At 40.0% G+C, this 15,432-nt stretch overlaps 1 protein-coding gene across 5 annotated transcripts in view; it reads left to right on the top strand.

Annotated features, from left to right (window-relative positions):
- The window catches only part of ADK (adenosine kinase), a 286,608-nt gene that overhangs the window by 223,450 nt on the left and 47,726 nt on the right, over window positions 1-15,432 (top strand). The gene's annotated exons all lie outside the window — the stretch shown is intronic.

Below are 15,432 nucleotides of genomic sequence, written 5' to 3'. Positions count from 1 at the left end.
TGGAGGTGAAGGTGCCTAATATTCTACCATAAATTAAAAAACAACTTTGGGATGACTTAAGTTGTCACTCCATGCTGGCTTAAAAATTATCCCAAGAACGCGGCTAAAGATGATGTGGACACACTGAACACTTGGATGTTGGTTTTAGCTCACTCTGCCTGAACTATGTACATGCATCATTCATTCCAGGGCACAAAGTTCTTGTTTGAAATACAAAATAAAGTCATCTGTAAGTGGAGTTCTTATGGACCCTTAAACTTAGTTTCCAGGGTGTACTTGAAATAATGGCTTCTGTCTTCCACAAGTGCTACCTCATGGTGCTCACCCATCCCTCAAGTAATGCATGTTCAGAGAAGGGTTACATTTAGCCAGCATATGGTAATATACTTCTTCAGTTCTTTTCACCAGTTTAGATTCTAGATGACATAAATTTGGTTCCAGATGATAAGTGTTCTTTTTTCAGCAGCTAGATTCAGTAGTTTGACACATTATCGTAATTCACATATACCAAGATGCAGCTCCATCCAAATCTGGCATTTACTTTGATGTTCAAATCGAATGCATAGTGTTTGGCAACTGTATGTGCAGAATTTAAATTGCCTGAGCCATTTATCTGAAACTGGTATGTGTCCAAGACTACTCACAGATGTATCTACTGGTCTGGTAGAAATTCCAGTGAAAGGAAAAAGACATGTTCATCATAGCTGCTCCAAACATGACACAAATATTGTGTGTTAAGATGGCCTGACCTACATAGGTCACATATGTTCCAAAAGTTAAGAGAGAACTTTGTGTGAACTGACAGCAAAAGGTAGCTGCAATTCCATGCAATTTCAGGTGTTTTTCCGTTTGCTGGGAAGTGTTCCTTTAAGTGCAATCAGAACAACACAATTCATGGCTACAGCTTCATTTCTCCTTTTTAAGAAGAGAGGGCGTCGTACGACTTGGAGGCATCACTAGCATGACTAGATTAGTCTCTCAGAGCAATTCCAGAGCAGAAACACACTTTGTTAAAAGAGAAACTGAAGAGGGCCTGATTCCATGAGGTCTTTTACCTGCTAGGAGATAAGGATACTACTAATAGCTTGACCTCTCAGAGTTACAAAACCAGCATCCTTCAGAAGTATAGGCTCAGCAAAAGAGAAATTAGCATGTTGTAGGCTGGCAGCTGTAGACTGTCCTAGAATCAAAAGACAACAATATCAAGATGAAGAAAGATAATCTCTCAGTAAAAAACAGTTCCCTCTGAATCAAGATCTTCAGCCACACAATATAAAAAGAAATTCATAACTTCAAAGGTATTTGGGACATCTTCAAATAGCCTGGGGTGGGTGATAGGTTGGTCTGGATGATCTTGGAGATCTCTTCCAGCCTGGTTGATTCTATGCTTCTGTAGAGCTGAACCTTAATTACAGCAGGACAGCTTGTAAAGTATCACTACAAATCAGTTGGGTATCCTAAGGGTCTCACATCAGAATGTGTGCCACTTTCTTATTTCGAGTTAAATTCTCAAATGCTAAAGGTTTTTGCTTATTGAGAAGGACAGACTGTGGCCTTCCAAATCAGGAGCAACCCAGCTGGCTCTGAGCCCTAAGACTCAAATCAGAAACAGATGCTGATGGCTGCTTCCCTTGTCAGCTTGGCGAGGAAGTCCTTACTTCTCCTTAAGTGCCATTGGGAAGAAGAAACTTGCTGCTTGTCCCCAGATGAAGTAATTTGAGAATGATGAATACAATTGCTTGCTGAATTGCAAATGCAGAGTAGGGCAATCCTTCTAAAAAGCTAGAAAATTAACCAGGAAACAGAAAGATTTATGTAGTTTAAAATTTCTACTGTCCCAGTTAGTAGACTGATATAATTATTTCCTTTAAAGGAAAGCTCATTCACCTGGAAAGCAAATTGATTCCTGTATCCGTGTTTCCCTAACATGGGGAATTGCTGCCTAAGTTGCAGGTTTTGACATGGAATACAAGGTGTCAAATGAGGGTCCAGTTCCTGTTCTGTAACTACCTTGAGTGTTGTATTCTCTGGCCCCTCGCTGATGCAGCCAACCAGTCTGGGGTGGATGCCATGTATGTGATGCTCACACATAAGCTACTCTGCTGCCAGCAGCAGAGGTTCTATTTTTTTGTCACGTGGAAAGAAACTTGCTGGTACAGTACATTACTAAATGCTAGAGACTTATTTCATGAAACGGGAACACTGCAGGGGAATCTGGCAAGGAAGATGTGTTTATGTAACTGAATTGACTGTTGCAACTGCCATCACTTAGTTCCCTTGGCTGCAGTGAGTGAGTTGTGAGAGAAAAACAATCCAAGCAGAGATCTTGAGACACTGAGGGCAGGTCTGATTGCTTAGAAATAATAAATTAAAACGAAATGCTGTATTACTGGAGAAGACAAGTACTGTTCATTTTCTTACATGGGCATGTGTACCAAGCTCATTGACAATGACAGAAGCACACGGACTTTTGCACTTTTATTTGGAGTACATATTCTTGGGTGCCTTCAGCACTGATGATAGCCCAGGGAGATTCGTGACGCAAGAGTAATTGCACATAATGTAAACGAGATCTGCATTAGTTGGCTCTTTGACTCAGAATGCTTTTCCAAGTCCAGATGTGTGATGTGTAAATGTCAGGAGAACAGAGTGCTTATGAAGTAACTTTATCAAATGCAGCTAGTCTTCCAGCAAAACGGAGAAAATATAAATTAGAGCTCAAGACCTTGGTCAAATGTGGTGCATAAAATGTTATGGTTATATTTAATGTTCCATATGTGCCTTGGACAAGTGCCATGTTTGTAAAGAACTGCTTCAATATTATTGTTTTAAAGTGACACTTTTAGCACAGTGTCCTCTGCAGACTGTTCACTGCTTGCCATGCAAGCCAGCCAGGCTCCAAATAAACTGTTTATTTTCGTGGTCTAAACCCAAGATCAAAGTGCTTTTTAGAGCATAGCAGTTTTCAAAACATGGCATGGTAGATGTCATCTGTGACTTCTTGTGTCATAATTCAGAAGAATTGATGAACTTAACTGCAAGAGGAAAGTGTAAGATAGAAAAAACTGACAAGAGACATGGAATTAGGAAATCGTATGCATGTCTGCTAGTGCTCAATTTCTATTCTGTCTGGTTTGTAACATGATTAGATTTTACTATATTATATGGGCACTACATTCCCCCTAGCTCTTTTAGGAGGAACAAAAAACACTGAGACAAAGGAGAGTCTACAAATTTGTGCCACTTCTCAGAGATCCTCACCCTTTTTTTTTTTCCATTTCCCTAAGTCCCTAAATAGCATTCTTTTAGAAAAGCTTCCAGTGCAGCATCTGGTGTGCTATTCTTGCTACTGCTTTAGCTCTGAGAGCATAGCACTACTGTTTTAGAATGTTCTCATTCGTTTGTTCTCTGGTATTGGGCCAAAAAATTTATTAGTAATAGAAGGCAAAGAAGTGCATTTGCGAGAGCCTGAATCAGAATGCAGCGTGAACAAAAGAACAGCACTGCTTTGGCCCTACAGCTCCTTTCAAATGTTGCATAAAATGGAAGAGACACAGCATCTTGGAAGAAATCACAGAAATTCTTTGTGTTGTAAAGTGTGAGGCAAGCTGAATGGATTGCAATAACTTCTATTACAGTTAAACACAAACATAAAGCTACAGGCAGAGAAAAAAAATATTTACACTTTTAAGCACTCAGGTGGTGTGATAAATCTGTAATGAAGGACTTGAGGAAATACTTAGGTAAAAATAACCTGTCCAGAACTGAATTACTGCTACTGTTACCAGGACTACTAATTTTAGCTTCAAAATAATTTGCAATCTTACATTTGTCGTGTAATAAAATAAGAAATGTATCAGGTGCAATTTCAGTTAATTTGCAATATGCTAACCTATACTAAGCATATAGTAATGGTTAACAAATACATAAATGTATATTAAAATATGATGTAAAATCTGTTATCTCAGTAATTACAATGTAGTGGTGAGATAAATCCTCTATTAAATGTAGCATTTTAAACACATGGTAGTAAAGGTTAAAATTGCAACAGGTCTGAAGTGTATCTGAGGTTTAAAAACATTGGGTCTGGGAGTATATAGTGTAGGTGTATTGGGTTTGGCTGAGGTGGTTAGTTCTCCCCACAGCATCTTTTATAGTGCTGTGTTTTGTAGTGGTAGCTGGAAGGGTGTCGGTAACACAGCAGTGTTTTGGCTACTGCTGAGCAGTGCTTGCACAGCACCAAGGCTGTGCTTTTCCAGCATTGCCCCGTAACAGCAGGCTGAGGGATGGACAAGATATTGGGAGAGGACACAGCCAAGTCAGCTGACTCCAACTGACCAAAGAGGTATTCCACACCATGTGATGTCAGCTCTCAGTGAGAGAAGGAAGCATGGGGGGCCATTTGTCAGTGACGTCTGTCCTCCGGAGCAACCTCTGCGTGTACTGAAGCCCTGTTTCCCGGTTAGCAGCCAGACATCATCTGCTGATGGGAAGTGGAGAATAACATCTTTCTTTGCTTTTGCTTCTGTGCATGCATGGCCTTTACAGTATTAAACTGCTCTTATCTTCGCCCACCAGCCTCATGGTATATTTTTCCTCTCCCTATCCATCTAAGAAAGGGAGTGATAGAGCAGCTTTGGTGGGCATGTGGCCCCTAGTCAGGACCAAACAAGCACAACAGAGATCTGACGCATGGTAGAACGAGAGATGGTAACTTTGTGTAAGCTTATCACTTTCAGTTATCACTTGAAAACTGCAGTGCATTTGTATCATCCTTTAGGATATAGAACCGTTGCCACCAGGTGAGTGTCCGTGCTTAGCAGAGGTTTAGAGAACTGCTCTTGTAAAAAGAGCACTGTTGAAACTCAATGTTTTCCTTTATTCAAATGGAGATCAAATCTTTCATTTCTTGTCTGTGTGGATGAAGTCTAGATTTTACTTTTAAAGTTATCCAGGTGACTTTACAAACTGAAGAACAATAGTGCATAGCAAATTGTATAACTTCTGTCATTACACTGTAAGAAAATGTGTTTACTATTTATGAAATATTAAAGTGTAAATGTATCAAATGATATTTTTATGTAACCAGTAGATCTCAAAGAAGAGCTGTAGGTCTTCATAACCTTCACGTGCTCAGAAAACCTGAAAGAACAACTGAAGTATTTCAGAGGCTGCGATTTTGTTGCAGACACAGGTTTTTTCCCCTCTAATTAGAGGTTTAATCATTAAAAATTCTTGTGAAAACCACTAATTTAACCAGGAACAGATTGGAGAATGGATGCAGGTAGGAAATGGAAATACAAAAGGTTTCAGAGAGGGAGATAATATTTTTTGTCAAGAGCTGTAGATGCATTTGGGGAAGTGTGTGAGTGTGTATGTGTCTACATAAAGTTGATTTATCCGGGAAAGCAAATACCTGACAGGCAGAGCTACGATGGCTTCCACATCTTACCAGTATTACTCCTACAAATCCAGTGCATCTTAGAGCATATTATCACACTGAAAGGAAGCAGTTTGAATACAGTTATCCATGTGGTAATGCATTGCTAAACTATGCACTTTTAATAAATAAGCTGTTGTCATAATTATGCTGTTATGTATTAGGTGAACGATTACTGATTTCTCATGCAGGGATGCAATCTTCCATAATTACAGAATTTAGTGTTGTTTTAAATAGGAATTCATGTATATTCACACAGGATTGTTTTATGACTGTTGTGTTTTAGAAGTAGAAAGGAGTGCTGAGAAAGCTTGTAGTTTGCTTTCTGTCATAGGAAATCTGAACCCCGCTTTTTGGGGAAAAAAATTCACTTTCAAATTTGAAAGTAACAAAAGCAACAAATAGGATAGTGATGATCTTTTTACCTATGTTATTTTGTAAAGGAAAAAGTTTGGTCACGTTCAGTGCCCAAGACCTTAATGAATCCCCATGTTTTCCCCATCTTTGGCGTGCTGTGCTGGTGCTAGCAGTGCTCTGTCTAGCAGAAGCTAGATGGAGGGGTTTTCAAGGTCTCTGAAAGATACTGCTTGTTTGTCAGAGCAGCTTGTTCTAATTCAGTTATGGCTCATGGCTACCCTCACCTGCTGTGTGGCTGTGATTAGTTGCTTGGGGTTTTGGGTAATAGGTCTTTCCTGTCACAGTATCACAGTATCACCAAGGTTGGAAGAGACCTCACAGATCATCAAGTCCAACCCTTTACCACAGTGCCCAAGGCTAGACCATGGCACCAAGTGCCACATCCAACCTTGCCTTGAACTGCCCCAGGGACGACGACTCCACCACCTCCCCAGGCAGCCCATTCCAGTGCCCAATGACTCTCTCAGTGAAGAACTTTCTCCTCACCTCGAGCCGAAATTTCCCCTGGCGCAGCCTGAGGCTGTGTCCTCTTGTTCTGGAGCTGGCCACCTGAGAGAAGAGAGCAACCTCCTCCTGGCCACAACCACCCTTCAGGTAGTTGTAGACAGCAATAAGGTCACCCCTGAGCCTCCTCTTCTCCAGGCTAAACAACCCCAGCTCCCTAAGCCTCTCCTCGTAGGGCTTGTGCTCGAGGCCTCTAACCAGCCTCGTCGCCTTCTCTGTCCTAACAGTCATCTGACTTTTCTGCATATATCAATAAGTATTTGATAGAATCTTTCCCTGTCTGTCTGTCCTCAGCATGGGTTGTATCCTGCGCTTGCAGTCAGTAGCTGCTATCTTAACAGAAAGTGTAATACCAAATTTCAGAGACCTTGACAGACTAGAGAAAGAGGCTAATGGTGAAGCTCGTGATAGGTCTTTCTACTTGGGGAGGAGAGTTGGTCCCAGAACAGGCTAAGAACCTTTTGGGTGGAAAGCATCTCTGCCTAAAACGACCTCAGGATCCCACTGAAAAAAAAAGAGGTTCAGACCAGCAATATGCCCTCACAGCAAGGAGTGGCAACAAAACTCTGAGTAGAGGGTGGTTAACCTTCCCTTATACTCAGAACTGCTAAGATGCATCTGGGGTGCTGGGGCACCAGTTTTGAGCTTCTCACCACACAAAAACGCAGAGACTTACTGGAGTGATACCAGGGGAAGACCACAAAGATGGCTGAGTGTCTCTTATGTGAGAAGAGACTGAGAGCCTCAAGAAGGCAGCTCAGGAAGACCTTAGAGGTACATATATATACCTAACGAAAGGTGATAGGTAAGATGGAGCCAGGCTTCCCAATGCTGTCCAGTGATAGAACAGGAGGTAAATTTGACTACAGGTAATTCTACTTCGGCATTGAGAAAAACCTTTTCCTGTGGAGGTGCTCAAATGCTGGAGCAAGTTTCCCAGAGAGGCTGTGGAGTCTCCCTCCTTGGAGGTATTAAAAATCGAACAGTCCTGGGAAACCTGCTCTAGCTGTCCCTGCTTGAAGAGTTGAATTTGTACTAGATGATACTCAGAGGCCCCTTCCAATTTCAGTCACTCCTCAACCACTCTGTGAGTTTTGTAATGCCCCTTTAAAATTGGTTGAAATTTCTGATCCCTCTAATGCCATTAGTTGACTTAGTCCTTGCTCTGTCTTAGCCCATGTCAGGTTCAGGTTGGCTCCTCTTAGAAGAGGAACAAACATACCGAAAGACCATGTATCATCAAACACTTAGTGGTTGGAAGAAGGGAAGTTAGTTGTAAGTTCTGCAAATACTTTTTTTAAACAGTGCAAGAAATAAGCAACTTGTCCCAGATGATAAACAGTGCCTTAGACACACCTAGAATTATAGCTCATCTTCTTCAGTCAAGACCAAGTGGTCAGACTGGAAGTTTGTTAATCGTGCAGTGGCTCTGTTGTGAGAGAGAGCCACTAGGACAAACCAAGAAAATAGTTATTCCCTTCCATAAAGTAGCTGCAGTAGCTGAAACTAAAAATATGCCCCCAAAAATTGGATCTTGAATATTTGTACCGAGAACACAGGTAAAATCATCATTAAATAGTGTAGCAAACTCCAATGAGAAGTCACTTGGGTTCAAACGTCATTGAAAAGGTAAAATGTGTAATATTAAGATCAGTTAAGATCAATTTTGTTCTCTTGATAGCGTTAGCAAGCAGCGCGAGCTGCTCGTTACACAATGATTGCTCTTTAAGAGGCTCCCGGTCTCATAGTTTTAGATCTAATTCTAAGTGGCTATACCAAACAAAGTACATAAACAACTCAATTTCACTCCTGAAAATCTGCTAAGCATCTAGCTGGGTTAGAGACAAGTCCTGCTGGATGCCAGCACTTCTAGCACAGTATCTGATTAGTCTCTTCATCTGAAATTGCTGGATGAGAATATCTTGTCTGTGATTTCAGGCTAGTCTGAGCAGTTGCAATCATAGAAGGCCTTGTTGAAAGTGATGTGATCTTTTATTTCTGTTTGTCATCCTTCAGCCTGAAAGTTAGCCCTAAGACCATCCAGTGAGCAGAATTGAAGACTCATAAGACCCTGCCACCTTTTATTTTTCATATGCTTGTCAAATCCTTATGTTTTGGCTATTAACTGAATTTTAAGATGTTTATTTTCACTTTTAATATGTTCTCCTAATTCAGTGATCATTAAGGATCTTTGCTTCTCTCTCTCTCTTACGACCATGGTGCGTGTGTTTTTTAAGATGGACATATTTGTGTGACAAAAAGAGGTGTAAGGAGGTATCCTCCACTAATTTGGTGCCTACAATATGTGAGGAGAGATGCACATACAGAGTCTTAGGTGGTTCAATCCTTTAGGTAGGAATCTAAGGTAGAGATAGAAGTAATAGCATTTTATCCATCATAACATTTCAAAATGGCTCAGAGGCATATCACTGCTGCAGCTGTTGCAGACCCTGTAATGGTATTAAGCTCTGACTCAGGGTGATTTTTTCCATAGAAGATTCTGGCAGGAACTTTAGTTCTGATAATGACCCAAATAGGAGAATAAATAGCTTGAATATTAATAAATTGTATGTGATACAAATGCTCCAGGGTGAATCCAAGCAGGACAGGAAATAACGTTTTAGTCTCGATTTATTTCACACTGGGTTCTTTCAGACAAAACTCTCTAATACTCTCCCACAAGCCCCTCTGAGTGTTACACCTTTAACCCCATGTGGTATTTATACTTGCTCGGGTTGTTTACTCGAGTGCTTATTACTATTTTTTCACCTACGGGATGAATGCAGTGTAGGTGTATTTCTCAGTGTCTTTAGTACTGCTGGCACAAGCCAAAATAATGCTTTAGGATATAATATGAACTCTTCTTATCTTTTATGAAGAAAATCTGTTTTGAGATCTGGCACTCCTCACAAGAAAAGTAAAGAGGGAAGAAAATCCAAGTGTTCTTTTATAATAATCTGCTCATCCAGTTGATGCCAGCTGTGCTTTCTTCAGTAATAACCAGAGAGAGGTAGATACTTGCTCAGATACTGCTGATTTCCAGTGTTGATTCTCAAGCTATGTGCAGGGCCTATCTGATCTGTGACAACTCCTGTTGATCTTCTGTAAATTGTGGACAGGTGATGCTCCTGACCAAATCAAAGACTTGCCTTTTCTGCTTGTCAAGCAAAAATAATACTGAAACCTTGCATCCATGTAACACCCCCAAGTATAGCTCAGACTTTATCAGCTGTAGCAGAATTTCACCAGATAGACTTTTGTTTCAGAAAATACACAGGGTGATTCCCTTGACTTGTTTCTCAAACTCTTCTATGACCCATATTAAAGCAACTGGGGGGGAAAGAAAAGGTGAATGAGCTTACATTGCTTTTACACAGTGAAATGTGCTAATGGTTGACCTTGAAGTAATGCCTGCCTAAGTCAGGCTGCAGTGACACAAAAGGCTGGCTATGACAGTCTAAGATATTTTGGGTAACTGTTGGTAACTATTCAGTGCTGAAGGGGAACTTATGTGTCTTACTGTTAACCACAGTAAATGTACTGTCGGCACTAAAGGTTAGTGGTTCAGCTGAAGTATGTTCTGTAGACTTTCCATCCATTCATTTTAAATAACAGATTAGAAGTGGCCATTCATTAATCATATTTTCAACTGATTAGTAGATAGTCTTCAGCAATCTCTACCTCTGATTTCTTAGTGAAGTCGTGATTATGATTGCCAAAGTTTTGACATCAGCCCTATTTGCCATAGTATGAAAGTAGTCATAGTTCTTGCATGCTGTTAATTCATCATGTTAAGAACTGTGGATCTGCTATTATGTATATATATGTATGTATGTATATAAACATGCACCTGTTATTTTCTCACTTAAAATAGGGATGATCAATGAAATCAGTTTGGCTCTGTGTAGCACACACAGTTAACAGTGGTCTAAAGACATATTACTGCACATTTATGGGCCACATGACGTGTTTGGGTTTGATTTAAGAACACTCTACCAACTGTGCCATGAGGTTAGTGGGTGTATGTACAACACAGTTATAATGCAAAGGCAGCAACTGCAAATCTGTTGTCCTGTCTGCTCCTTAAGCCACATTTCCAGGGTCATACAAAGTGTAAACTGGCCTGGGAACTGGAAAAGTGGACAACATGACATGGCACAGCTTACTAGTCCCCCTTCTTAGAAACCAGATGAGCTCCTGCACCGTGACAAGTGCTCTGTGAAGGAAGTACCGGCAGGGCACTCAATGATATTCCTAACTCATTCTTCATGACTTCTGATAAAAACATGAAGGGAATTTTAACAAAAGAAGATGCCTTTTGTTGGCCCATATGCAGAATTACTGGGTACAACAGATACTGCTGAAAGCAGAGATTTGCAGTACCTGTGGAGTAGCTCTGAAAGCATAGAATTTTCTAAGAAAGTTGCTAAGGACAGGGAAAGATGACAGAAAAGCTGAAGTACGAGTTTTAGTAGTCATAGTATAATGAGGTAGAGGAGTTTTATGTCTCTTTAGTGCAGTGAGACCAATGTTTATTGTTTTATTTTAGAAAGTTTTGTAAGAATGCTGTCCTTTAGGGAATAATGAAAAAAACAAGTCTGTTTCAGAAAGAGCAATCTTCAGCAGCTGTCTCTAAGAAAGGGGACTGACAATCTAAAACCACTTCGACAGAGTCAGTCCTCTATAGAATGTAAATGTAGACACTGGTATGTAGCACTTGCGTGGAAGTCTTCCCCGTATCCCTGTTTGTTTGGTTTACTTTCTTGTCACCCATTTTGCTTAGATAACATAGTCTTAATGTTAGAGGAGATTTGGGAAACCACCTTTGTTGCTGCAAACAAGGCAATCTGTAGAAAAGCAAAAGATGATACAAAGAACACAAAGCTATGCCAGGGCTGAAGATGAAGTCATGAGTGGGATAGATAGTGCTGAATGATTATACTGAAGAAAAAGAGAATAATCTGAGCAAGATAATCATAGCCTTTAATGTGTTCAAGCAAAATAGCAATTCATACTCCTGAAATACAGGAAAGGAAGGAAATGTTTAAGATTATTTTTTAGAGTATTTCAGCAGTTAAAGTAATTCTTGTTAAGGTATAGTGGTGAAAGTGCAAGTTGTAACCAGACGTGGTTGGTACCAGTAGTAATGGTTCCATCAAATGCCAGCACTAAGTGGATGGTCCTCATAGTCATTTACTGTTTCTCTTTGAGTAAGTCCACTCAAGTTTGCTTCTTCATTTCTTTTTGTCCTTATGCACTGTATGCTGCACTGCAGTGCACTGCAGGGATCTTCCTGTGCAGTGACACACACTGTGTGCATGTGTGCAGGCAGGAGATCGCATCAATTTGTGAGGCAGGCTTAACTCACTGAGTCACAGGTTAGTTAGGCAGAAGAAGAGAGTGATATTCCTGTAAATGTGCACAGGACTTGTTTGGGCTTATTTTGGTTAAGACATTTAAAGGTATTGCAATAGGAACTTGATCAAAACCTGCCAGTCACCTCACAGTTAAAAAGAAGTCAAATCCAGGGAACAGGGTACCTTCCCTCCGGCCAAGGAAAAATAGAGAGCTGAACAGGGTAGTACTGTAATGTGTGAGTTTAGGCTATTCTGTGAGATGTTTGCTTTACCAAGAAGGATGGCAGGGGAGAGATTAGCTTCGGCGTCCTCCAAATTTGCTTTCTTATGTAATTACGGGAAGTGCGTTCTGTGTGCAAGGGTATCATTGCTGTCCTGCTGTTTTATCATTTCTTTATGAGGTAATGTTGATTTTAGCAATGAAATGCAAATCTAGCTTACAGTGCTTTTTTCTCTGTGTGAAGGGTAAAACGCATATTGTAGACAGTACTGTGGTGGTGCTTTTGAGACCATCTTTGTCAGCTGACTTCAGCAATACATGGTTTTATATGCCACTCACTACAGCTGCATAAGTTTTGCATGCTTTTAACCCAACATGTGTGTTACCAATTTGGCTATAATTTGGTCATCATAAAACTTAAGTGCCAAAAGGAAAAAAAAAAAACAACTTTTTTTGAGTGTGTCAAGACTCTGTAATATATAGTGTGCCTTCTACATACTGTGTCAAATTCAACATACAGTTGTTGAAATTGACCCACCTCAGCTCTATAGTCATAAACACAGGGGGCTAACAAATACTCCTAGGAGTACAGATGCTAATAGATTCTGTGTTTGGAGGGTATGCTTCTGTTTACTTATAAATGAATAGTTTGTATTGCTGGTGATCAAAGGGCTGTGACTTTTAACAAGTCCCATTACAATTAGCCCCGCCTAGATTACAGACAGCTGTTTACTGAATGCCTGGACTCCAGTAGCAATAAAATACATGCAAGGATGTAAACAGTTTTCAGCTACCAGGCGAGTGCTAACATAAAAGCAAGACCAGTACTAACAGAAATTGTCTTTCTTATTGTTATCTCTTTAATTTATCTCTCTTTCCTGTGTAAACTGCTCACTATTGTGCAGAGAGAGGGCGTGTGTTAACTTTGGTGGCATTGTCTTCCTCCCGTTAAATAAGGCTGTTCAGCGTGACAGTATTTTCCCCCCAAACTGCTTGAGCCAAATAGCGTTTCATAACTAATAACAAATCTCATTTCTGCTTTAGGTGCTACAGCAGTAAATTCACAGATGTGTTTAGTAAATAAAGATCATACAGTGAACAGAGTATGAGTTTTAATATATTTAGTATGAAAGAGTAAAAAGATGCGGGAGAAGATTTTATTAAATGACTTGTTCTGGTTTAGACAGTGATAGAAAATAGCTCTGAAAATGCTGAATTGGAATAATGAATTAATAATGTTTAAAGTTTATCAAAACTGAAAGAACTCTGATGTGAAATGAAGCCTCCTAAGAAAATTCTGTTCTGTTGCTGTTTTGCTTTGCTGTTGTCGCATGTCATGCATGAATGAAAATGCTGCATTCTCTGGGGAGCAGTAAAGCTTCTGTGTAGGTTGTTTATTTCCTTAATCCCTCCTTATTTGTGATTTCCAATGTCAGATATAAAATGGAAAGCCTGTAAATATAGTGATTATCATACTGATTATCACCTGCATCAGGGAACGCCCTGGCTGGCCGTTGTAACCCTAGCAGGCTCCACATGTTACAGCCACTTAGATTTTAACCTGACTACTTTATTAGAGATGTGAAGCTCAGTATGAGGTGCCCTAGGGCTGCACAGATGGGTTCTGCTTGTTTCCTGTTCTCACTGTTATTGTGAATAGACACTAAAAGGTTCTCATCGCTTTTATCTGGTTAATTTACTTTGAACTGTCCCTGGCATTCAGGGCCTGCCTCACATTTCTCACTATTTTGCAGACACCAAACTGTAGTCTCCAAATCTGTGTTTTGAGCTTTTATTGTCTTTTTTTTTCCCCTTTTTAATTTTTTTAACTGGAAGGGCCTTAATTCCTAATGGGATGTAATTCTGAGAGAGGCTGATTCTTTAGGGGACTGTAGGCATAGTTCTTACTGAAAGAAACTGCTCAAGAGTTATTCTGAGGTTCAGCTGATAAAAGAAAATTAAGATTGCCGTTGTTCTTTGACACATTCAGATACCTTTAGACCAGAGGTCAACTGCAGGAAAATCTGTGATTGTATGCTAGCTACCATTATTCATACAGTCAGGCAGCAGACCAGGCTAAAAGGTGATGCTCTCACAGAAAAAATGCAAATATGAGATACTTTTAAACAAATATGCATTCATTTATCCTTTCTTGCGAAAGGTCTTGCAAAGCCCATGTGCTGTGGGGCGCCTCAGTACAGAAAATGAAGATGAATTCTCTTAAAGTCTCCCATGTAAGGAAACACTACTTAACCAGAATAGTTATTTCATGTGCTGGTGTCCAGTTTCCTGGCCAAACAGTAGTTTAACACAGATGTTAATGGCCTGCTGCACTGGGGCATTAAAGAAATCCCCTTAGGACATGTGAGTATGAGTACTTGTTTTAATTGCAGGACCTGCAATTGAACACCTGAGGTTAAAGTTGTAATTTGGCTACAGTATATAATTTTTAGTCCATCTTCTTATTTTCTGTCTGCTTGTCACTGTCCTGTTCCTCTTGGTCTTGTTTTTTTTTTTTTTTTTCTGTGTCTCAGTTCCATTTGAGGTGTTCTTGATTGTGTTGCAGTTCATTATAAGTGCATCACTTTAGAGTGGAAGCTTGCAGGCTCTTTTTTCATACAAGCATAGGCTTTGTTAATCACATGCTGATTTAGGAAAACCCTGCACGATATCTTTGAACCCTACAATCCTGCTTGACAGCCAGGCTAGCAAATGTCATTGACTGTGTGATGTACAAGAAGGAATTCAATTGTAAGTAAATTGTCAAAGTGGCTAACCTTGCCTGCACCCAATTGTCAGGACCATGATTCAGTTTTTCTGTCAACATCAGCCACAGCTAACCGGGTCAGGCTTATGTTTCTGCAGTGAAGAAGCCTGAGGAGTTGTGCTTTTCAGCTTATCACATTTTATTAACCTCAACTTACTGTTGTTATAATCAGCTGTATCCACTTCGAATTCTCACATTGCCCCCAAATTGGCAGATCATATAGGTCCTCAAGTCTGTGTTTTTTGCAGCACTAAAAGTTGTCATAAGGACGCTGGAATTAAATGGCTTGGCACAGGAGTTATTTTTGTTTAGTTGGATCAACTCACCATTTTGGCTCAAAACCTATCCCTCTATTAATATCACTTGGCAAAGATAATCTAATAAATGCAAGTTAAAACATAAAGACCTGAGGGATTTCTGCAATATTTGCAGTGTTAAGGTAGACGGTGAGTAAAGGAGACACATTGCTATTGTCTCTGTTTCCTTGGTTTTACTTCAAAACAGATTTCAGTTGCTCCAATTAATATAAATAAGAAATGAGGACATTCTGATACCCTGATGTTTTCTGTGTTCTTTCAGGAAAAGAACATAGTGAAAATGCCTAAAGCAGTGATTAAGACATCAGAGTGTTTTAAAAGGCTCGTCCGATTGCATCACAAGGGTTTGAACAGATCTTGCGATCCCATTTGCGTAATGCACTGCAGATGACAAATGATCTTTTCCAGTG

This window comes from Pogoniulus pusillus, chromosome 6 (genome assembly GCF_015220805.1).
Source record: "Pogoniulus pusillus isolate bPogPus1 chromosome 6, bPogPus1.pri, whole genome shotgun sequence".
In the NCBI taxonomy this organism is placed as follows: Eukaryota; Metazoa; Chordata; class Aves; order Piciformes; family Lybiidae; genus Pogoniulus; species Pogoniulus pusillus.
The sequence above is the reverse complement of the archived record's forward strand: the minus strand, read 5'-3'. Positions and strand labels throughout refer to the sequence as shown.